Source organism: Acromyrmex echinatior, chromosome 11 (assembly GCF_024713525.1).
Source record: "Acromyrmex echinatior isolate Ae372 chromosome 11, ASM2471352v2, whole genome shotgun sequence".
NCBI classification, from domain to species: Eukaryota; Metazoa; Arthropoda; class Insecta; order Hymenoptera; family Formicidae; genus Acromyrmex; species Acromyrmex echinatior.
In genome coordinates this window covers 10,530,804-10,556,666 of record NC_141862.1, presented here as the reverse complement: position 1 = coordinate 10,556,666, position 25,863 = coordinate 10,530,804, and the positions used below count along the sequence as shown (strand labels likewise).

Sequence of the window (25,863 nt, the reverse complement as noted above, 5' to 3'; positions counted from 1 at the left end):
TCTTGTTTATTTTTTTTTTATTCTTTAATTTTCGTCGCGCCGAGATGTCTCCGTTCGTCGTGTGACCGCTTCGTTTCGTGTATTTCCACTCCAGTTCCTTTTACATTTCCCGTATTATACCGCGCGGATCTTCGTTCTGGACTCTCCTTTATACACGCACTCACGTACGCGTGATACACGAACGAAGACTCGCACTCCACTCACGCACTCGCTCCGCACGCGTTAAACGCACGCTAAAAATAAATTCTCGCGTACGCACGCAGCTCCGGGGGGGTGCGCGAAAGACACGCGCGAACGATATATATGTGTATATTATTATTTGTTACTTGTATAACGTCACAAACAAACACTTCACGGACACTGACGAGAAATGGAACATACAACACCCTAATACTTGTACACATCCACGCGTAACACATGAAAGATACACGTGCACCAATAACACGTTGATGCATAACAGAAACGTATATTTATATATTATAATAATCGAGAAGCAAAGAGAAAAAAAGAAGTTTATTTTATATTTAAGTTCGAGGTAAAATAAATTCTATATTTTTTCTATGTTAAGTATAAAGAAAAAAAAAAGATGCGGTAAAAAAAAAAGGTGGTATGGTGATGTGGAATACACATACACACACATATATATATACATATATATAAATTATATTATTATTATATTATATATATATATACACATAATATAAAATATATTTATAGGTATTCTCTTTAGCATCTACGTTCCGAAAGACGTCGCGCAGCCGCGAGCGCGAAAAAATGGCAGGCGGCTGGCATGCACGTGTGCGTATTGAGATCGTATATGTAGATCGTGTCAGATAATCTCTCATTAACTTTGCTATGATAAGTCTGAGAATCCGTTCTGAATCTCGCGGGCGCGAGAGATGGGAAAGGGAGAGAGTAGTAAAAAAAAGGGAGGAGGGGAGTGACGGACAAACGAGAGTTTTTAAGCGAGAAATCACTCTCTAGAAAGCGAGAGACAGAACGGGGAGGAAATCAATTCTCATAAATTCCACGTATATATGCGTACGTTTATACATTTCGATTGGATCACATGGGTGTATGGAGAGAGAAAGATATTACAATAATATATTATATATTTAAATTATAGCGATCGCGAGAAAAGAGGGAGAGAGAGAAAGAGAGAGAGAGAGATAAAACGAGTCGCCGATTATTTATTATTCCACGGCGAAAAGTACGTTCTCTATGGACGCACGAAGAGAGAAACACACGCGGAGAGAGAGAGAGAGAGAGGGGGGGGGGCATGAGAACTTTCGGAAACGGAAAAAAGCTTGGATTTAAAAAAATAGAGAATCTAACAAAGGAAATGATAGTAGATTAAACGAATGAGAGAGAGAGTGAGGGGGATGAAGGATATAGGGTGCAGCAGGGTGGTTGCCAGAACTCGAAACGTGACGCCAAATTCAAACGGAAGAACGTCGCGTGTGTGGGCAGGGAGCTGGAGAGGGGATGCGGAAGATGGATCAAATTTCGGCATTTTCCTTCTTTTTTTTTTTTTACGATCGAATAGCTGACCGACAGCGGAGTTTGAGAGTTTTGAAATATTGAGACGTGATACGAGACGTTCGAAGTTCCGACGTACATCCTCCGATAAGGGAAACGTAGATCGCTTTAGTATCTCTAATCATTCGTTATTAAATGGTGCTTTTAGAAATGAATATGAGAAAATGTGAAACGGTTAAAACATCGTATATACGTTATAAGAATCAAGTGCGTGTGATTTGTTTGCGTCTCGGAGTTTTTCATTTTTATCACGCGTTGAGAGCTGAAATTTTTCGAGGGAATTCGTATCTGTTAACCTCAGTCTTCCTTACGGTCGATTCTCTTTGCGTTCGAACCGTGTTTCGGCAACTCTCGAGAGTATTCATTATAACGGCGGGAAAAAATGTTTGGATTAAAACATTCGCAATTCACGGAGGGGGAGGGAGGGCGAATGGGGTGAAATTTCGCATGGGATATCTCGCAGGATGAAAGCTCGTCGAGAACCTCCGCTAGACTTCGGGACAATCCTTGTTGTAATTAACACATTAACCGAAAAGAAGAAGAAAAAAAAAACCACGTACAGGCGCACAGAAATACGAACATTTAGGTAGTCTTTACTTTGGCCGAGGTTCCGACATCGCAGGGTCGCCGGTGTGTTGTCGTTGGCCTCACGATCGTCAGCTTCGTCATGCGTAACACGTGCTCACTATGTGTATACGCATCTCTTTCCTGGTTCGGTTAAATTGATACTCGACACTAAACGTCACCGCGATCCAACGTCTCGAATTTCGATCGACTCGGGAAAACCGCGCGATCTCGTTTAAGCTCACGCTCATTCACTGCGAAAATCGTTAATCTATGACTGTCGCTTCATCGCCGTTCGCTATCGACACCGCAACAGGGGAAACGTGGGACAGAACGTAATTCGTGTAATTTTAACATAGTGCCATACGTAAATCAAAAGCTGGACCGCGCGCGCGCGCGCGCCGATAAGTGATAATAAACGAGCGGTAGTTTAGCTAATCGTCAATGGTAATGAAGCGCGAGTCGGGGAAAATCGCTATGATTATTTCGCGGCAATCGAAATGTCGATAACGAGAAGGAAAGGGAGAGAATTTCTTGACATCGCTCTCCCCTTCTTCGAATATGCATTTACTCCTCTTCTTACGTATTTACGTACGTTCATTCGTGCTCGCTCGTTGCGGGGACATTCGCGTATGATGCTGTCGAAACACGCACTCGCGAACATACCGATAAATATGGTGAATAAAAAAAAAAGAGACGTGGGCGCGTCTAGTTTTAGAGGGGACGTTCTATAAACAAGTAACTTAACTGATAAGATGTCGCGTGACATAAGATTTTAATAATTGTAAAATATTAAACTTTAATGATTATATAATATAGCCATTGGCTGTGACCGATAACTGCCATTTTCTTAATCGAGAAATAAAGGAAAAAAAAAGTAATAAACGCGAAAGCGAAAAAGTAGTAAGAGCTCGTACTTGGGCCGTAAATACACGATTATATGCACACACTTGCGTGTACACTTACACACATGACGCACACACACACACAGACACACACACACATACATACACACACATACACGAAGTATACGTTGTAAGGACACAAGATAATCTTGCGCCTATGATCTTCGCGAGAGGAGAGATGCGGAAAAATATTTTGCGACATGAACGCGAACAAAGTATATCGAACAACGGATAATAAGTAGGGAGAAATCGATAATGAGCGAATCGAGCACGATTTGACGACAGTGGAAATGAAAAAGGTCAGTTTATCGGCGATGGAGAAAAGGGAAAAAAAGTGCTTATCGAAACGAATACACGAGTTAGTACCGCGCGAGAAATCGTCTGTCGACCCCTCTCAGCTTCGATCCAGCAGCAACCCCTATTCACCCTCGCGACGTTAAAAAAACTCGAGTAACGTAATAAAGCAAAGCGTATTGTTAAGGATGTAAATCTGAGAGAGAGAGAGAAAGCGCAGACATACACACATTTTTAAACACGACGATACATATCTCCAAGTATAATAATTAAACGTAAGAAAGATTATATAACTTTAGTAGAGAGATGGCAGAGTAATAAGAGTGAATTTACAAAAAAGAGATAATTTAACTATAGGAATATATATCGATGGATATAAATAGATATATATTATATATATAGAAAAGAAAGAAAGGAATAATGATCGTTGTTGCTTGATTTAACTCTATTTACTATATGATTATATTCTATTGAATAGGTATATATAGCTGATGATTAATATTATTATATTAATGCTGATTATATTAACATTATTATTATTATTAATACGTTTTATTGCTTTTTTATCACATGGATATATTATGAATTATTAATATAATTATTATTATTATTATTCGTCTATATATAGTATATATTTCATGTAGTTTTTGTTTGTGCATAGCACACGTCACGCAGTAACGAGTTTTTCGCGGGTTCACGGGAACGACCGCTTTCGGCGAGAAATTGTTTTATTCGTTAATTTTCCGCGCTTTCTTCGCGCCCTCATCTCGCTCGTTTCTTGTTCCGAGCGCTTCCCGGCATTTTTTCTCGTTGCGAAGGAAGAAATCAATCGTTTCTCTCAGCTTCGCGCCCATTTTGCTCCTTTCGATCGTTTCTCTCTTCCTCTCTCTTCTTTTATTTTTACCGTTTTTCGTGGCTTGCGCGAGCTATCGGCCGGCGACGATGGATAGTGATTGGACATGAGTGAGAACGTTTCAATATCCCTAATATATTATATATATGTATATTATAAAAATATGATATAGACAACACACATAACACACATAAAAACACACAGCATACGTATAAACATATTTCTATGTCGCGATTACCGTTTAAATAAAGGAAAAAAAAAAATCGCGCGTTCGCGCGCGAGAGCACAGCTTTTAATGATCCCTGTATGATTATATTATCGTTAACCTCCCGCATTATTGGGAGCGTCGTCGCGACTTATTTAGGCCGCTACTCGTATACTCGCAGCGCGTCGCGCTCCAAAATAATCGCGGACCGTGTGAGTCGCCGGAGATTTAAGATAGGCAACGCTCGTGAACGTACATGACCGCGTTTCCTTTTTAATTACTTATCACGTATCTACTTAATTATCTTAAAAGAACGTAGCTGGGCCCAAGACGGGGCCACGTCCGCGTCAAGAGCGCCGTTTCTCCTAGACTGCAAACTTTTTATTAATTGTTCGCGCATATACGAAACGCGTGTGTTTCTCGGGCGATATATATATATATATACGAGCCCCGTCGATTCGCGATCATTCTCATCGGCATCGTCGCCGTCATCCGGACTGACAGTAGTAACGACGATCCGATCGAGGAGGATCAAATTTATCGTCGGTGCGCGGCTGCGTTTTCAGCTCTCAGCCCACAAACTCGATCTCAGAAATAAAATGGAACTGTCCCTTCAGTTTTTGACGCTCTCTCTTTCTCGAATCGCTTGCTTCTTCATGTGATTTCGTGTACGCGGTGTCGTGTTAAATTGGCGTAAATTCTCTTTTCTTTCTATTTTTTTTTCTTTTTTTTTTTTGCGTTCGCGCTGATATGCGACGTCTCTTCATTCCTTTTCTCGCGCTTCGTATGTTTTACTCGTTTCGCGCTTTTTCTCGTCGATTTTACGCCAGTCTTCGTAGTTTTTTTTTTGTTGTTTTACATCTATATAAAGAAATATATAAGTTAATTATATTCTCGCGAGGAAAAAGATCAGGGGGTTGCATTCTTTTCTCAGGTTTCGCGGGAGTGAGAAATTTTTTAAAGGCAATAGGCTGTGTGATGCAAAGGATGCGAACTTTGTGACGCGCGATCCGAGGGAGGCAACCGCCCCTGAGACTATAGGAATCAGTATTTCAAAAAAAAAAAAAAGATATATATGAATACGTATATTGCTATTATTAATATTATTGTAATTGATATATTCTTATTGTCGTATACAACTAAAGATTGAAGATGTCTGAGCCTTGTTCCTCCGAACAAATAGACGTAAAGCGTGAGGAAGAAATTATGCTGCACTGAGTAGTCGTGCAAAACAAATCAGATTGTCGATCTTATTATAGTGAGATATTAGATTTGATTATAGTGAGATGAGAAAAAAAACAGCTAATTAAGTGTTGAAATACATTCGACTGAGAAACATTTAAAGAGGGCAAACATTAGAAGGAGCAAAAATAGAGAGGAAAAGGAAGAACAATTGAGATGAGAAATATAATTTTGACTTAAAAAGAAATGACATTAGAAAAATTCTTACTACTCTTTTAATTATCTTTAATTATATATTGTGCATGAAATATATAAACGCATTATTGTAGTTATCGCATTATTATGATTACGATTATTATATTATTATATCATATATCATATATATTGAATGTTGTGCTCAGTGTTTTTTTCGTGGCCCCTGCAATGCGATGATGCGGGGGTTCGACGGGAGGGAGAGAGAATGAAGATCTTTTTATCAGAGAGATTCTTAATATATGTAACGCGGAGATATTTTATGTTCGATGTTTTAATTTCAGTTTAATTGTGTATCTCTATCATTTAAGTATGTGTAACTATTATTGTGCTAGTATTCCCGTTTCGCTTTTTATCCATGCTTTCATCGTTCCCCTTCTATCTCTCTCCCTCTCTCTCTCTCTCTCTCTCTTTCTGCCTATATTCCTCTTTCCTTCTGCGTATTAATTCTTTCCTCGTATCATTCCTCCCCCCATCCCTCTTTTTTTCTCAAACTACTTCCCATCGATGGAAGGCCATCGATGGTGGATCGACTCGTCATTCGATTTATCGCGGCCAGATAATGCAAAAGGAAGAAAAACGCACTATCGCAAATTGTTTGGGCATTAGTCGTAAATCGCGAAACTAAGACGTTTCGCTTCTCTTCCCTTCATTATTGTTTGGAGTCGTTGAGAAAAAGAGAGGAAGAGAGAGAGAGAGAGAGAGAGAGAGAGAGATAGATAGATAGATAGATAGATAGATAGATAGAATAAAAACGTCACCATCTCACACGGGACTCACGGGAGCCTAGATTTTTCGTCGCGCCGTCACAGTGTCGAGCGCGACGCTGTTGCTCGCTCCCTGACGATAGCTATAATCAATCTCTCCTTGTAATAATGTTAACTAAAGCAGCAATAATCTGCGGCAGCGTCAAATGTACTGTGACGGCAAGAACGATCGGTATCCCCGTATTTCGCCTCTGACGCGTCTCCCCGACGTTTTACTCCACCCCCACCCTCTCCCCCCACGATCGCGTACAGTGTACACACGAAGGAAAGGGCGACCATTTTCGTTAGCCGGTGCCCTTAATCTCCAATTGAGAGCTGTCTAACTTGATGGACAATACAGAGACGCGCGAAATTCTTAGCGACATTTTTTTTTTTCTTCTGCGCGAGAGGTGTACCCTGTACGTGGAACGATGATATTAAGTAAACGATCCTGAACCTACGCTTCTATCCCGCTCCGCCGTAAACGAAACATACACATCCTCGTACATAATCGCGGCAAAATACACACGACATATATGTATACTAATTATAATTAACGACTACTATTATTCCGGATACATTAGAATCCTAAAAGCCACGAGCACGCGTGCGCGCGCGCGCGCGCGCGCGCGCGCGTGCGAGGGCGAAAGAGTGACAGAGACACGCGAGAATTATTTTTTAGAGTACTGTACTCAAATCAATACGAGAGAGAAAGAGAGACAGAATGAAAGCGACGAGAGAGCGAGAGAGAAAGCGAGCGAGCGAGAGAGAAAAGATGAACGAGATAAATTATAGAAGCAGCAAGGTTATTATTTTCTATATTTTTTTATGTAATTTTGTGGACGCGCGATAATATATTACAACTATTATTATTATTATTATTATTATTATTATTATTATATTATGAATATTTTAATATATAATATGATTTTTATATAATGTGTACTTATGTTTTCTCTTTCCTGTGTTCTTGTCTGGTTGTTTGGAGCTTTGTGTTTGGTTAATCAGTCGTTGGTTTTCGAGCATCGCTTAATTACGGGTTCTTCATTAAGAGAATTGAATGATGATTTAACACTGAAAACAATCAAACACACCGCACACAACCGACTGTCCTATATTAATCAACATTATAGATATATGTATATTTCATCATATTATTATTATGTTTCTTATTGTCTTTTACGATATATTATTTTTATTATTATTGCTAGATAAACACATTATACAGGATGTTCCATAGCTACTCTGTAAAGCAATTTTAAACCGATATATCGATTCCTCGTTAATGAGAAAAAAAAAAGACTACTAACGGTAGCGTTATTTCTCACTATTTTTTAACTCTCTAAATAATAACCATAATTTCTCTCTAATATTTTGCGATCGACAGTAATTGAACAGTAGCTCTGGGACGGCTTGTATACACAATTATGCGATCATCGTTCACGAAAAAAAAAAAAATGTTTAAATGAAGCAGTATCCGATTACTATATCGTAATGCATATTTTATCTGATACATTTACTTTTTTCTTCGAATTATCTTTATGTTTACACATACCAATATGATATTGCGACTAGCATTGTTTCTCAATAATATTCGCCGTCTCACGTGTCAGTGGCGCCGGATGTCGTTTCACGCGCATTATCGATATACCCATCGACCATCGCTCTATCATCAAAATACGTTTATTTTTATACGATACGAATTACACGTTGTTCATTGTGACGACGAACCGCAATGTGTAGACTGCATTCTACTTCGTACCGACATTCAACGTGCGAATGGCGGATTCGTGACGACTCGAACGACGAGTAAAATGGATAAAAAAAAAGAGATTGCCGTTTAATATACATATATTTAAGGATTCCTATGCAAACCCGTACCAAAAATATTTTATTAAAAAGGAGGAATATTACGAGTCTAGGAACACGACGCGTACACTTGCATATATACCTACTGGAAATAAATTTAATAAAATGTTACGTGATTTTTATACATTAATATCTAATTTCTCATTATTTTTCTGCGTCTCGCGTTATCCGTACCTCTGTTATATTTGTTACCCCATCTTTTTTTTTACCTCCTTATACCCCATATCACCCTAACAATCGGAGATTGCGTTCGCATTTGCGTTCTTTTGACCAATTGGAAAGGAACTGCTGGCCGCAGCTTTCTGATTGATCAAAAGACGCAAATGCAATCTCCAATCGCTAGTGCGATACGGGCATTATGTCTGCTCCAGACTTATCACTTTTCGGTACCTATTATTCGTACATACGTTTCCGTATAAGATTCTTTTATTTTCATTTTTTTTTAAATTTTATGTCTTGTACTTAATTGAGCGTCTTTATGCGATTTTGAAATGTGTGTGTACCGCCGTCGGTTACTCGCGCGTGCATAATTTTGACGGAGCTGTCGTGAATATGAGATTTGAGGAAGGAAATATTTATAGTTCTATCCCCGTTTCTTGATTCCATTAAGCCAATTAAGCCATAATCATATTACAGGTTGCCGGTTACGGTTGACGATTTTAGTTTCGCTAAATCCAATCGCGGTGCAGCGAGTACGAATTTGCTGCACCGTGATTGGCTAAAATAGAACCGCAACCACGTAAACTCATAGTGTGATTACGGCTTTACTGACGGTCGCGTGTCGAACGACAACCGGTCGGCGGTACGATACGCAGGAACGTGCCACGAAAATCTGTCTCGTCGGCCCCTTGGGCGTCTCGGCCGCACAAGGGCTGTTGCCCGTTGGGATGGCAACGTCGCATTGCAGCGTTGGGGTTGCGGTCGATGCCGTCCTCGTGATGGTGGCCGAGGTTACCGTTTCACGGCCCGACGCTCTCCAATTCTTCGGATATCGAGATTATATTACTCTACTCTCGCGGAGAGTTTCCTCTCTCGAATTCGGTTTGTTTCTCTTCCAGCGTATTTTTGCAATTTTTCACGGTTCATCTCTTCGCGATTATAACTCTCTTTCGTCCTCGGTCTCTTCAATCTTCGTCGCTGAAAACTTACGGTGATTGAGATCGTCTCGGTCTCTTCGGGTCGAAAAGATTTTCGCTGCATCTACCGGAAACAATGTGAAAATTATCAAGCGCCTCCTCGCTCATTCACGCCATTGACGACGTAAAAAGCGTACGGCTTGCAGCAAGCGTTTAAAATGTTTAAATCGTCGTGAGTCATATTCCGTTGCATTAGCAGCTCGCGCGATGATGGTAGCGCGGCGCACTTTGTCTAATATACGACGAGCAGTCGCCGTCGCCGCCATCGCCACCACCGCCGCCTCGCGTTTCCTCTTTCTCTCTTCGCCATCCTCAACCCCCGCAACATTTCGCGCGCTCTCCCGTCAGCCTCTATTGCTCCGCAGTAGATCGATAGCTGGAACGGCGCTGGTCTCTCTCGCACGACTCGCGCTCTGATGTATGTATAGGCCGGCGGCATATACGTCGCCGCTGGAAAATCGCAGCGAACGCTCCGCCACGAGGGGTTGAAAGAGCGCGAGAAGGTGAAACGATGGAGGGGTAGAGGAAGAGAGAGATAGACGGAGGACGGTTGTCTCGAGGCCGGTTTCAGGTCCGTATCTTGTTCTATCTATGCCACGTTTCTCCGTGTCGATCATTAAAATTCAGCGAAGGACCGATCTGATATTGGGCAACATTTCGGTTCCTCTTCAGGTAGATAGATTTTGATAAAGATCTTGATGTTAAGTTAAACACGTGGCCTCAGGAAAGGTCTTTTTTTTCCCGTTAATTTCATTATTAATTCGTATTTTATTGAAATCGAATCGAGATTCATTTGAATATTGAAGGAGCGTCGGTTGAATTGTATCTCGCTAAATTTAACTTGTCAATCGAATCGATCTCTCTATTCGCAAAACGGTTTTCTCGCTTGACATTTTCCTAATTACGACAGTTTCGTCCCGGAACAATTAGAGTTGCACCCAGGAGAAAAGCTCCGCGATTCCGTGGAGACGAAACGCAATATCCGAGAGCAGCTTCAAGTATTCAATGCGGCTCTGTAGGGATCTTCATCGATCGATATCCCTGGTTTTCTTTCGGAAGTTTCTCGAGAGTAGGAGAACACGATATATGTATGTATAAAGTGCTCTGGCAACACGACAGCTTAGGAACTGCGCAATAACATGTATTTCACTCAAAACTATTTAAAAAGAAATTGGATTGTATTCATTTTGAGTACTCCTGACAATGGCGATTTTTCAGTTTGAAATGCGAAAGAAAATCCGAGATGTTTCTGCAATTATCGTCTCGTAGGATGAAACTTAAAGATGAATGAGTATAAAAGCTTTGCTCTTTTTCACCGTGTCTCCTGCGTAAAATTCTTTGAACTTTCTGCGATTTATGTGTATATTATAAGTCTTACAAATGTTTTCAAATCTATTGATTTCCAAATTATTTTTTTTTTATCTTTGACGGCGTTTTCACGCCGCTGTTTCCTTCCGTTTCTCTCTCTCTCTCTCTCTCTCTCTCTCTCTCTCTCTCTCTCTCTGTCTGCATTGCATCGCCTTCGATACTCTTTCTCTCTCTTCTCTCGGTCGATAGCTCGTAGGGGTCGCGGAGACGCGGCGACGCCCTGCCCGTCCATCCCCTTACGACTTGCTACCAGGGGGTCTCAACCTTGATCAAAATATTTTGTGATCTCATTGCCAGACAGCCATAACGGTCGCACGACGCTGCAGCTGGCTCGGCACCGCCGCTATTCGCTTATACATATTATTGATTATCTCGTAGGCTCGTACGCCGAATATCACGCGACGATAGGCGCTGATCATGATGCTTTCGAATCTATTAATTGTTTTATTCTTTATAAAGATTGGCGAATATTAGACAACACCAGAAACTCACTTACGGTTCCTTCAGTTCTCTCCTCTAACTTGAAGATTCACGATCTCTTCACACTCGCGAGTCTTGTCAGATTTGTTTTGAACGACAATGCTTTGTACGTTAATATGGATCGATGATACGAATATAAACAGCTCCCCCAGTTGGTCGTTTTTTTTTTTATAACTATGGAATGTGCAGGAGTAACCAGTTAGACAGGCTCCGATAGTTTTCAAAGACGAGGTGTCAATACTTCTTACTTCGTATTACGATGAATTTTAAGTCCTTTTTTTTTGCCTCGACAAGACTAGTAGATTGTGTAGGCGGTTGGAAACACTAGCGTGTATTTCAAATGCATTTTAAGGGTGAGGCGTGTCGTTATGCATATGACGTTCGATAATAGATATCTGCCGCCAGTGATTCTCAGTTATTAAACGTGTGACGAGAAGCAATGCGATTGCAAGCGCGACATAATAATGCGATTATCAATATAATATGATATAGGCATACGTGTAAATGTTGTGCCGTACTGCTCATCATCAACGCAATACTCCGCATGATAATTAATCTATATTATCTCCAATTCAAATCGAATGAAAAATGAAACGGACATTCTGGAAACGTTGATTTATTCACATGGCAAAAATGTATATTTTGATAAATTAATCATTGCCGGTGGTAGAGGATGTACCATTATACTGATTTATTTTGCACGGAAGAAATGACACTGTGTGGAAAAAAATGGCAGATTCGAAGGAACAGGCTTCTCTCATTTAGTTGTAAACGGCCGATACATGTATATTTGCGAGCATTATTAGATAAAATATGACTTAGTTCCCGAATACACAATTCATTTCACTCGTATAGAACAATCGCGTGTGGTTTTAGAGCCAAAATGGACGACATAAAAGACGTAGTGACGTCTTTTAGTGGCAGTGCAGCCAGATATATCTGAAAGGTGCGTTAAAATTACACAGATAGGACTAAGCGAATATAAAATTATATAAATATATTATATATCTATATATACATATATGATGTATGTACATTAAGGCGCGTATTTGCATAGATATTTATATATTATATATGATAGCATAGAGCTACGACCTCTAATAAGAGAAAGGGGGTTTTTTCTATTTTATTATGATAGCGATTCTTAGGTGGTAGAGCATTTTATCTATACGACACGTTTCGAGAGACGAGAGGATGAAAATTGAAAATTATCCCTTATATCTACGCATATTATTACTGTATCTGTCGAGTATGAAAATACACGCGTACATACATATATATATACATATTCGTATACACACGCGCGTATATATATATATATGTATATATATAATATATATAAATATAATTAAATATATATTATATATATAAACATAAATATAGACGTTGGAAGAAATGTCGTGTAAAATCTTAAAGGATGCGCCCGTGATTTGCGCAAATTGCGATCGCATCACGATAATTCAAAATAATATATGAAAACGTACAGACGATGTTATTGAGAAAAATATTTAACGAGGGAGAAAGCTTAAGGTCAGAGAGAAAAAGAGAGAAAAAAATTGACAAAAAAATAAGCCCAATGGCTAGCACACGCGGAAGCACAAAAACGAGAGGAATGATTATTAAACCAAAACTGGAGGAAAGTTTGAAGAGGATGAGAGGAAGAAAATGAGAAGGAGAGAGAAAGAGAAAGAGACACGAAGAATAATGATAAAGAATAATTAATTTTGTACTTTTTTGTGCGCGTTGCGAAATGCTCAAACAAAGAGAAATCTTATCTAACGTAATTAATAAAACTGGCGCGTATATGGTTGATATATACCCCTATTAAGTTAACCCTCCACTAGAGCCAAATAAATTCTAACACATTCCAAAATTAGGTCTTAATTAGATGTTGAAGTGCGAAATTAGATGCTCGAATTATTGGGCAGGAAAACAAATATTTGGGGGAGGGGGGCTGGCTTAATATTAAGTTAGCCCCCACCAAAAAAAAAAATATTGCGTAAATGAAAAAAAAAACAAATATAGCAGTTTTAAGTATTAATTAAGTGATTCAAGAAATGATCAAAATATTTTGAAAATATATACAGGATTATATACAGAACTTAGGGTAGTATTCATGCCGGTTCTTATTTTAAGATCGTCTTAAGTAATGTCTTAAGATGCTAATACAGTTCTTTGATTAATTCATGATCACAACTTAAGACCCGTCCTAAATATAAGATTCGATTATGAATGCCATTCTTAGACGCCAATTGAATAGTCGACTCACAAGAGAGGAGTTGCCTTAAAAAATTAGACACTCCGACAAATTTGATATTGAAATATGTATTTATATTTTTTAATATTATTTAAAAATATTAAATCGCCGAATTAAGTGCTCGTTCCGTTTGGCAAGAATTCGAATTCAAAAGTTGATCGGATGGTCGGCTCACAAGACGGAAATTACGTTAACCTCTCGAGCATCTAATTTTGCACATCAGTACCTAATTAGTATCTAATTAACATCTAATTTTGAAATGTGTTAGAATTTATTTAGCGCTGGTGGGGAGGTAGTTTAATAGGCGTCTGATATATATTTGGACGCACGATTCGTGTTGAGGCTCAATGGAGAATGCGATACTCGGCGTTAGGCGTCTCGATGGACGATGAATAAACGTAAATCGTGATATTACGACTGATGAAATTGCGCGATTAGACGCATTTCGTAGAACACAAAACGCGGGTCGCAAGTCGCAATATTCCGATCGTAGTAGGCTATAAGACGCAAAACGCAGGACGCATCGAAGTTGGATGAACTTCAATTTTCGCGTCAATCAAGGCATATGATCGCGGGAATTAATTGTTTTCATGCGATGTCAGATTGAATGAAAGAGAGAGATTGCCCGCTGCGAATCTATGTAGACTACATGGACACAAAAATTTTACAGTCTGCGACTTGCGGTCAGCGTCTTGCGTCCTATGTAGAATAAGCTTTATCCGCCGTTAATCAGCATTTAATTATGGCGAAATCGCCGGCGTGAATTTGACGATTGTCGTTTTCGCAATCACGGAAAGTACGCCGCTTCTCAGTTTACGATTGTAAAGTATCCGATACGTATCTAATTAATCACGACAAACTCCTGAGAGAGCGATGGGGATTTGAATAATAGCATAAACGTAGGCAAGATTTTTGTTTCACTTGTTACAAAGATATACGTTTTATCGATGTAATGCACAAGAGCTACCACTAATATTTTTTAAAAACAGAATACTAGGAGGACCGTCTGAGAAATTCTTTTTGCGATAATTTTTGATCGCCAACCATCGTCTCGCTCTTACGCCGAAAATCAAGATAATACGAACGAAACGGATCGCTGTAGGGCGAGAGAAGATAGTATAAAAAAGAAAGAAGTAGAAAAGGCAAAGAGAGTAAATATGAATTGTGCGGCGAACGACAGAAAGGCGGAGGAGAAGCTGGCGGAAAGGGAAAAAAAATTTATTGATACAAAATATTAATACCTAAATGCCCGGTTTATTTTTATATTTATTTTTCGATCTATATGAAACGTTATAAAAGTTTAAAATGATATTTAAATCTAAATATATATGACGATAAATACTATATACTTATGCTCTGTGTATGATACATAAAAAAATATATATATATATATTGTAATAATGGATGATTATAATTATATTGTCGACGATATGGCGCATCGTATTCACAGATTGTACGATGCTATTACAGATTGATATTTATTATTCACTCAACATCTCCGCGCCTCTCAGTCCCTCCCCCCCGCCCCAAGTAAGAAGAAAAGATGTGCTCCATAAGCCACTGCAATTTAATTACCTCCCTCTTAAAACTCCAAGTACGAATTATGCAAACATCGACTCGCTCGTGTAACACCCCCGTCATAAACTCTCTGTACTACTAGTTAATAAATTCTAGTTTTGACGTAAATACCACGCATATATATATATATATATCTATATCTATATATACATACATACATATATATATATATATATATATATATATATTTATATTTATATCAGTGTAGCGTATGTTAGCCTTTAACGGCGACAAGTAAGACGGGACACCATAGATTTTTAATTAGCGTTACGAGACTATCGCGGGACGTCTTTCAAGTATGATCGACTGGTGCGGCGTTGTCGTAGCAATACACGAAACTAAGTTTTGTGGAAATGGAACACGATCATAAACTTGATCGTGATCCATAAAACGTGACAAAACGCAACTACAATGGGCAACGATTATCGAAATATACAAAAGCGCAATGGCCCTCGTACTTAGAGACCGGGAGAGGATGTGTGAGTACAAAAAAAAATGCAAAATGATCCTCCCGCATCGAATCTCTTTTGTATCTCGTTCGGTATTTTCTCATTCGAATCTGAGATTAAAAAAAAGTAAGAAATAGGTGACGACAGGGAAGATGCTACGACGACCATGGCCACGACGTTTGGCTTCGGCGTCCCGCGAGCGCACAATTTAAGTGAACAATTAAAGGAAATATACGAAGGACATACTACTGCCCAAAACTCCTATAGCCTAGTTACTTAAGTGTGGCTGCACACACGTGAGAAAGTTAAAGCGGCAAGATCAATCGTGAGAGCGCCACGCAGGGGTGAGAGCACCGCGTGGCGGAAAGAAGGGGTGTACTTGTAACTACAAATTTATTATATTTCATAGTCGATTATAGCCGCCGGAAGATATCTCACTGTCGGCCGTGTTGTGTGTGTGTGTGTACTGTCTATTATCGGCAATGTGTGTGTGTGTGTGTGTGTTGTGTTGTATGTGTGTGTATGTGTGTATGTGTGTGTGTAACACGGGTCAAAATCGGAAAAATCGTCGGGAAAAGGGAAGAATGATAATAAAAAGGGATGATGGCGGAGGACGATAACCAATCAAGATGAAATGTACGACGTCCGTTGCGAGATATGATAATCGGCACATACAATCATTTTCAAACCTTATCGGTTATATCTCGATCATTCGCGGATCATCACGTTCGCTCCTTCACTTTCTTTGCGTTTCACTAAGAAAATAACGGCTGAAAACGCGACGGATTCGTGCAGAAGTGATATATACTTACACACATACACACACACGCACACGCCCACACACACACACACACACACACAGTAAATATTATACATATTATATATGCAGAATGTTTCAGGTTCCTCGCACTTCTTCCCTTTCGAAGGAATTCGTTGACAAATCTCGCTTTCTTGCGACAGTTTTAATGAGTTCCAATTAATTCATTCTTGAAATTAATATTCCTATGGAAATGAAGTAAAAATTAAAACGGTGATTTTATTTTCTTCGAATTTTTGAAAATGTCTAGATTTAGGTAAAATTATTTCTCCCCGTCATTAAACAGAAATAAATTTCTCTCGCAGAATCCGCGAACGATGAGGAAGCCATTGAAGCCGAGACACTCTGTTTATATACATATATTCATCGTTATCCTGTATATATATATTTATTTACATACGTATTGATATATATATATGATGATACGTACTTTATGAGATACCGCATAGCTTTCTGACTGATTATCCGTAACGCGAGGAAACGAAGAAAAATACCGCAAGAAGAGATACAATACAGAAAGTAGGTACACTATTATATTCCCACCCTCTCCACACACAGTGCAACGTAAACAAGCAGCAACACCTCCGTGAATATATACGACGGTGCAGCCGTCGTCGCCGCGCCGCGTTGTGTCGAACCAAATAACGTTGCGTGTATTCAATCCGCGGTTATCTCGCGGTCGCCGGGATCCGCGAAGACTCTGCAGAATCCCAAGATCCTCCCAAGATTGCGCGTAACCGTAACGTAACGTAATGTCGATCCGCGATGACACGCCATCGGCAGTGAGGATGCGCGTCCTATAAAAGCAAACTAACTTAAATGCAGTCTTGTGTGCCGTTAAAAAAAAAAAAAGAAAAAGAAAACGAGGAAAAAAAAACCAGAAAAAGGAAAAGAAAAGCTCTGTTCACACTAGCGGGACAATTCGTTGGCATCGTTCGAATCATTTTGACGCGTCCGGACCAATGTCGAAGAAGTATTATTTAACGATAGGTTTCCAATAGCCAAAGTGCTGAAATAATGATATATATATTTTTGTAAAGACACTATAGGATATTATACAAATGTCAGACGATATAAGGATAAATAATGATAATTCAGTGTTAACGGTGATTCGTTCAGCGATTTGTTGAGAGAATAAAACGCGGAAAGGAAAGCAGAAGAGGGGGGGGCCAGAAAGGGAGGAAGATAAGAAAGGGAAAAAGAGAGAAAGAGGGAGAGGGAGAGGAAATTGGGTGGAGAAAGGACGAAGATACGTTCCCAGCGTGATCCTTAATGCGGTAGTGAGCTCGCGAGAGTGCGAGCAGAGAGACGGAAAATCGTCGGTATCGAGATTGCCGTTGCCGGTTGGTACGTGAATTCGGGCGGATCCAATTAAAGTATCGGCGTTTAATGAAGGGCTCCGAGTGCACCGTTATTGATGTGTGCACTACGTTGTATAACGCCGTTAGGTTCACGCTGGGGCGAGAATTTTCACGGAACGTCCTCGCAGCGCGAAAAGGTGCGCGCCGAGAGGATTTTTGCAAAATATCTGCGAACGATCGTTGTTATCGCCATTATCGCGAAAAACGGCGTGATCCAATGTGTTTCGGAAAACATTCTCTTGTCCACCTATCTCGGCTGCCGGCCACGGGGTATCCCGAGCCTGTTCGGATACACACGCGAGTGGACGCGACGCTATCGCGAGATAACGCCTCCACTCACGTTTCTGCGTACTCTGCACAATGAGTGATTAAGGCCTAAAAAAAAATTGAGAAAGAGACACAATGCGTGCGTGCACACACTCACGCGCTCCGCACGCCAGTCGCACGGGTGCATCCCGAGCACGGATGCTCACGCACACGTACACACGCACACATTTATACTAAACGCATACAGAAACATAAGTCTAGATATGACACACACACGACAGAAAAATATATAAATAGTTATATATATATATATTAATATATATATATACATATATATATATATATATATATTAATATAGCATTTAATACACTAATAATCTCTATAATTTTTACATATGTTATGTGATGTCATTGTCTACTAGTTATCTAATGAGATCTCCCCCGATTCTCCCCCCCTTTCCTATGTGAATATCCCTTAAAGTCCCAAGTGTCCGTAACTAATCAGTCCTATTATCCCTCGATTTTCCCAATTACCCGTCCTGAAGAGACCCCGTCACATAATCTCTTACCATATATGTTTTCTCTCGGCTCCTAGATAAAGCCGGTGCGTCTTCAATACGGAATTACAAAGCAATAAAGTAAATGAGACTATTTAAGAAGTGTACGCAAGGCGTGTGAATGGGAAGAACAAGAAGAAAAAAAACCAACGTTGATCTCTTTTATGAGAGCGAGTGATACGACGCGATCGCCGCTTGCTCGAGGCGATCGCGCAGGGAATTTCTCGTATCTTCTTTCTCGCAATCTCGATCTCCGCCATCCTCTCCTCTCTCTCTCTCTCTCTCTCTCTCTCTCTCTCTCTCTCTCTCTTCCTTCTGCTTAGCAGTAACTAAAGATTTAATTCCTTCCATGGAGTGCTTCTCCTATTTTTTTTTTGCATTTGCCATTCCTTTCCGGAAGCAAGAGTGGTCAATGTGTGTGTGTGAAAGATCGGAAGATCTTATTGCAAAGTTCCTTTATTCTCGTTCTTTGAATTATCGGATTCGATTTCTCGCGCGATAAGTTTTCTTTCTTAATCATCAATTTCTCGCTTAGAATCGTGCATTTGACTTTTCGCATGTAGTGCAGGAAGAAGTCGCGGCAGCTCTCTCAGGGAGATTAAAGTTTAATGAAAAACTGTAGAGATCACAGAAATTTAAACCGCTCTTGCTACCGCGTATCTATCCAATCCCAATCTCTCCTTCTTTTAGATACATTTTTAATTCCCTTTCCGAAACGTTTTGGCGACAGAGACAAAGAGCCTTTGCCAAATGTGGCGTTCGCGATACGAAAAGAATTGCGTCTGAGAGAGAGAAGTAGATTGCTCGTTCGGCGAAACTTTTCTTACTTAACATTGTTTCAAGCTTCCTCCTTTTTAAGTGTTTGCATGTATAATGCGATATATAGACTGGAACTGGACTATGATATATCGCCGCAATATTTTTATAATTTGTCGGAAATTGTATATTAGAGAGTATAACGTAATACATATTATATATACATATGACGTATATATATATATATATATATATATATATATATATATTTATGAGATATGCCGTAGGGGCGAGTATGGCAACGGATATTTTGTAAAATTTCTTAGTAGTCGCGAGAGATTCGTAACAGATTTAAGAACGAGTCCTTAATAGGTATTTCATAAAGAATTGCATAAAGTTGCATATCCTGCCTGTATAATGAACATATATGTGTTATAATTTGATTGTGTCATATATATATATATATATATGTATATATATATCGATGATATATTTATATATTGCTTTATGTATATGTAGGATATATATAAAATATATTGAAAGAAAATATATATTATCTTCTACAATAAGGTGTAAAGTTTCTTTTTTTCGCCGCACGACACGATCAACTGATGCAATCTATTTCTCTCAATCGATTGCCACCAAATCATTCTTTTCGCCTTGTTTATATAATATATTTTTGTATTTTAAATCAAACAGACTTTATGTTATCTCATAATTTTTCCCATTGGCATACTATATTAATTATTTGTGCATAATTTTTAATAAAAAAAACCAGGCTCTTCGTATTTTTGCTAACCGCCGTATCGTCTGTATCATCGTTTTTTGTTCATATCACTGTACACTTTTGATCGTTCATGTATCTCGTCCAGTTCTCATATATCAGCGCATATGCATATTATATGCAAATCTCGTGATAACAATCTGTCATGGCTATGTCGATTTTTCTGACGCGGAAGATAAGAGATCGTGAAGAAAGCGAGAAATTTTAGTACGCCGGAAAAAGGGGGGATTAAAAGAAAAGAATATCGTGAAACAAGGGAATGACAACGGAACTTAAGTATTATATACGTATATTTCTCTAAAGATTAATAGGATGTTAACGCAAAAGACTATCTACGTAACGTGAGGACGGACAAAAGGAGGAAGGGAAACGATACAAGAGAGATTTTAAGAAGCTAATATAATATTTAAAGCAAAAGAGAAAAAAAAAATAGAAAAAAAAACAGAAAAAGAAACAGATTATATCTAGTTTTCGATGATATTTCATAGCGGGGCCCGTGAAATGACGAGAACGGCAGAATAACGTGCGCCACGGAGACCCGGAGATGGAATATCGATGTGCGTTTCGGAAATGTACGTGAAATCTGACGGTCGGTTTTCGGTGTCGCGACGACGGCGAGAATAACTCGGCGGACGTGACGCGACGACCGAAACGACGAGAGGAGAGAGGCGAGAGAATGCGCGAAAATCAATGGGAAGGGTGTACAGAAAAACCACTCTCGAGAGGTCCCGACTCGCGCCGACCCTCCTTCCCCCGATTCGTTCGTTCCACCCCGTTAAATATATACGCGACTTTAAGGATATTATCATATAGAAATATGATAATCTGTACCTACATACGAGTATATATTTTTTTGAATTGCCAGTTCCTGAACACACAACTAAAAAGATCTCTCTGGCCTAGTAAGTAGATCTTATTCGACGAACTCCCATCGTTCGGTTCCAACCTTCCTCTATCCATCCCGTTTTTTTTTTCCACCCCGTTTCGTTACGATTCGTCATTCATCGCCACTTTAATCGGGATCGCTATCACTTAGGAGCATATTAATCGACTCCCTGGTATCGGTTGGGATATTCCGGATACGCGCGCCGGAGATTCCAAAACGGCAGACTCGTTCGATCGGTGAAAAAATTCGAGTATTTAATTTTTAGAACGGATTCGCCGAGGCGCGTGTAAGGATCGCCGTTATCTTCAGATTGTTTGATGACGAACTGGAGATAAGTCGACGGAGATGAACGGATTTTGCAAAAAAAAAAAATAAATAAATAAAATGACGGTACTATTGCTCAGCCCTGCATCGATTAATTCGAGCTTGAGCACCGCTGTGCGCAAACCCCTTCGATTAGCCGAGGGTGCTCAATCGCGAGTTTTCACCCCCTTTTCACGTCGGACTCGTTCTCTCTCGGTTCCTCTCAGCACTTTGAATCGGCATACGAAGGAAGAGTGAGAAATTGAAAGCTACGAGGAAAATGCGGAAGGAGGAGGAGGACAGAGAAAGATGTGAAAGAGCCGCGAGAGAGAATCGAGGAGAGGATCGAGGAGGTGGAACGTCACAAAAAAATCGGTGCCAAACTCTTTTTAACGTTAACTGAAGAGGCAACTGAAGGGTGTATCCTAAATCACGCAGCGCGCGGTGATGATAATACCATGCTCAAAACGAGGAAAGAACGATTGAGGAGACGCACAACGCTCAGGATGTTAATCGTACGTCTGAGAGAAATGGATTTATGAGTAAGACACGTGTATTCGGTGTAAGCGATAACTATAAATATCCCAGTAAGTGAAATATATTAATCTCTATGTAATGGGACGTAAGAAAGGAGAGAGAACGGGCGCGCGAAATCTGTCGTTTCTGCGCGGCAGAAAAGGCGTAGGAAGGAATGGAGGATACCGATAGATTCTTGTAATATGTAATATGTAATAAGGAGCAGTGGCCCCCGCGGTTCGCGACGCTTCCTTTATCTCAAAGTAGACTGATACTTATTAACGAACCGACTTGATGTTCGTTAAAGGCAATGAGATAAAAAATTACTTAAAAGGAGAAAAAAAAAAAAAGAAACGTCGCCGACGATCGGATAAGTATTTTTATCAAATTTTGTAATGATAAAAGATGGCATGAGATGAGGACACAGGTTTCTCTAGTTTTCATCCCCCTGCCTATTTTCCTCCCTTTAAGTGATCTCTAAGACACGATATTTTTAGGATGTTATATAAATATTAATAAAGGTAAATAAATATTCATATAAAATTCTAGCAATATTACGTGCTTATAAGGATCGAGTATTATCCATTTGTCTCAAATTAATCTTCTTCATTAACGCAAACGTCATCTTTATAAGTAACGCAATAATCGGCGACGACGCGATGTCGCGCGAATTCAACATGTATATCCTCCCTCCCTTCCCTTCATTCTTTCATCCTCCTTCTTGTAAACTCCTCGATATCTGTAATCCACGTTTTATCGCGCATTCTTATCATAGTAAGCGAGTATTTTCGACGAGAGTCGCTCGTATCCCGAGCGACAGTCTGTTTCTCTCAGCCCTGCGACCGACCGATGTATTTAATTCGCGCGCGCGGCTGATCGGCGACAATTGGCGAACGGAAGTACCTCCTCGGCACCGAGTCAGTACCTGGACTGTCACGTTGCTCGCATTTATCGCGAAAACCGTTTCGGCGAATTCCTACAAGCGTGTCCATTACTGCTTAATTAATAACCGTTAACTTGAAGAGGGAAACGAGATCTATTGTCGGTACAAGGAAACAAAGTCCAATACAAGTACAGTATTATAAAGAGAGAGAAAGAGAGAGAGAGAGAGAGAGAGAGAGAGAGAGAGAGAGAAAAATGAATAGCTAAAGTCTCCCTTCCCGTACACTGTTGAATCTCATAAAATTAAGAAATATATAAAGAACGCCTCTATAGCCATTTTTATAAATGTTGTGAAATATGTTGTAAAATTTATAAAGAGTCTAAAAATGTAAAGGAGGATTCCTTTTAGTTTTGTGACTATTGCGCGTCTCTCTCGTTTCCCCCTTCGAATCGATGGATTTCGAAGTGAGAAACAAATACAAAGATACGTAAAACTTCCCTCATCGGGGATCATCGAATTCGATCCCCGCGATTCATACGCGGCTCCGTGAGGTACATCTTCCGTTCTTCCATAGATCGATCTCAAGCGCGTCCGAATCTCTCACCTAAATCAGTGTATCGGTGCATCGGCGATGCGATTAAGATGCGGCGACGACGACGACGATGGAGGCGACAGTCGTGGTACGATGATAATATTGACCACTCGGTTGAGTCGGCACGTGCCGTGACCTTTGAATACCATCGACACGTGGCACAGCGACGTAGTGCGACTCAATGACGCAGATCTCGTCCAAATGTAAGAGGACTTATACTGCATCCTCCATACACCTGGCCGCCGAGTGCGAGTGCACGTTGAGGGTCAGGTCGCTGCCGTCGTCACCGTCGCACCCGTCGGCATCGCCGACGACGTATGCGCATAACGAGCGTTCGCGGATCATCGGACCGAGAAGAGATATCGCCCCGTGTTGGATATGTACGACGTGCGTTCGGACGTTCAACCCGGCCGCTCCATCCCATCGAGTATCCATCGTGACTCGTGCTTCCGGTTTAATTAAAACAGATGCTCAAAGCTATTTTTTTCGCGACGCCGGTTTCTTACCACGTTTTGGAGGATAAATCGTAGGATAAATCACGGCCGACGAGCGTGTTAGAGTACTCCTGTAATCGACATATCCTCGGCTGAATGTCTTCTGCTCGGTCCAGGTCGCATTGGAGATTTTTCTTTTAATAAGAACTGAACACGAGAAAGCCACTTTTGATTGATTCATCATGTTTTAATAATTCCTGAGAGAGAAAGAGAGAGAAATAGATAAGAAAAAGATAGATAAGAATGAGAAAAAGAAAGAAATAGTGAGTGTACGCCCTTCTCTCTCGCAGATTCTTGTTAAAACTATTATATCGTATATACAAAAATTGCGGCTCGTATTCAGATTCTTATTGGAAAGATCTCTAGGTCGCACACAACATCCTCATATTCCTTCGGTGTTTTATATATCTGTCTGTTTGTTCGTCTGCCTGTCTGTCTGTCTGTAAAGGTGTTAAAGACTGTACCGCAAATGTGTTTTAGGCGGTTAAATGTGTTTTTTCTTAGTAAAGGCTAAGAGTTTCGTCCTCGAACATGAGCGTGCGTCTCCACGCACCAACATTTTCGCCGCTCGAGGACAGGGAGGAGAGTGGACACGGCTGAACTGAACGAAATTCGGGCCGGTTTTCACATCACGAGTTTATATTCACGAGAAATCTATTTTTGCAATATTATCACCATCGTACCAGACATCTCGACTGGAAGGAGCAATCCGTGGTCCACTTGCACGAGCGTACGCTCACGCCTTTTTTTTTCGTAGCCTCGAGCGGTGTATATGTGCGTTTGCGACAGGTCTAGATTAGTCTTTCGCGATTTTTAAATTTTTACGCTGGTAATTGGGAAGTTCAGAAATTAAATTTACGAAAAACGCGATTTTATTTTCGAGCACGCTTCCCTAATAGCATACTTTATCCGGGATACATCCTGAGGATGTTCAAAGGACATACAGACGTGTTCTCAGGACGTCCTCTGGAGGTCTGTGCTGTTAGGGTTTTAACGAAGCGAAATCTTGAAATCTTTATCTTTTACTGAGATGAAAGAGGAAGGGAGAGTTTGTGCCAATCATTGCGCGACAAATACGCAATGACGGACTGTTCTCCTCTCAACATTCGCATCGAAGAAGACGACGCGACTGCGAATCGCTTAAACATGATAAAGAAAATCCGTGGGAGATCCGATGCTGCGGATTTTCTTTAATCCAGGCCTGTCCGCAGAGAATATGTGCTGTGCGAATCGTGCGAGTATAGGGGCAGGTCAGGATCGGTAAAGCGGCAGTGCCCCTCTATCGATCACTTCCATGGTAGTCCTCTTGTGCTTGGATACTCGTTAGAGGCGACCATCTCTCTTTCCCGTCAAAGGATGGTGGTCCCCTCGCGCCTACAGAAAAGGATGATCAAAGCCGGGATTATGCGCCGAGAAAAAGTGTACGCTTGAATTAATCTGAATAATTATCTCGCGGCGTCGAGGCCGTGCCGAGTCGATTTGAATGCTCGCCTTTCTTAACTTTCGATTCCGCCGGCGCATGCGAGGCGCATCGGCAGCGCGTCATCGACCGCGTGCGCTTGTGGCCGTTTGTTCACTTTTTTTTCCATCTTCTCTTCTACGCTTGAGATTACACCCTGCCTCATAACTCGCGCGCTATTCGCATCGGGTATTCGCATTGGCATTGCATTTCTCGAGAGAGACGATACGTCGAGTCAAACGTGTTCCAGGAGACGGTTAGTCGTTCGACCGTGCCGTCGCTAAAAAAATTGTTATTTAAGCAAAAGTACGTGTGTGGAGAGAGAGAGAGAGAGAGAGAGAGAGAGAGGGGGAGAAATAGAGATATGTATATGATACCGAATGGCAGAAGGGATGCGCGACGAGCTTAAGTATAATACGTACGCAAAACACTCTGCACTCGATATGCGTATGTGCATCCTACGAACATCAGATATACTATACATGTGCGAATGATAACGGAGAGAAAGGGA

The 25,863-nt window shown here is 40.4% G+C and overlaps 1 protein-coding gene across 1 annotated transcript in view; it reads left to right on the top strand.

Annotated features, from left to right (window-relative positions):
- The window catches only part of LOC105148507 (RNA-binding protein MEX3B), a 69,394-nt gene extending 43,531 nt beyond the window's left edge, over positions 1 to 25,863 (top strand). Inside the window, exon 2 of the mRNA XM_011060295.2 lies at positions 1 to 25,863. This exon is cut by the window's left edge and continues 4,592 nt beyond it. The gene's annotated coding sequence lies outside the window, so the exon portion shown is untranslated.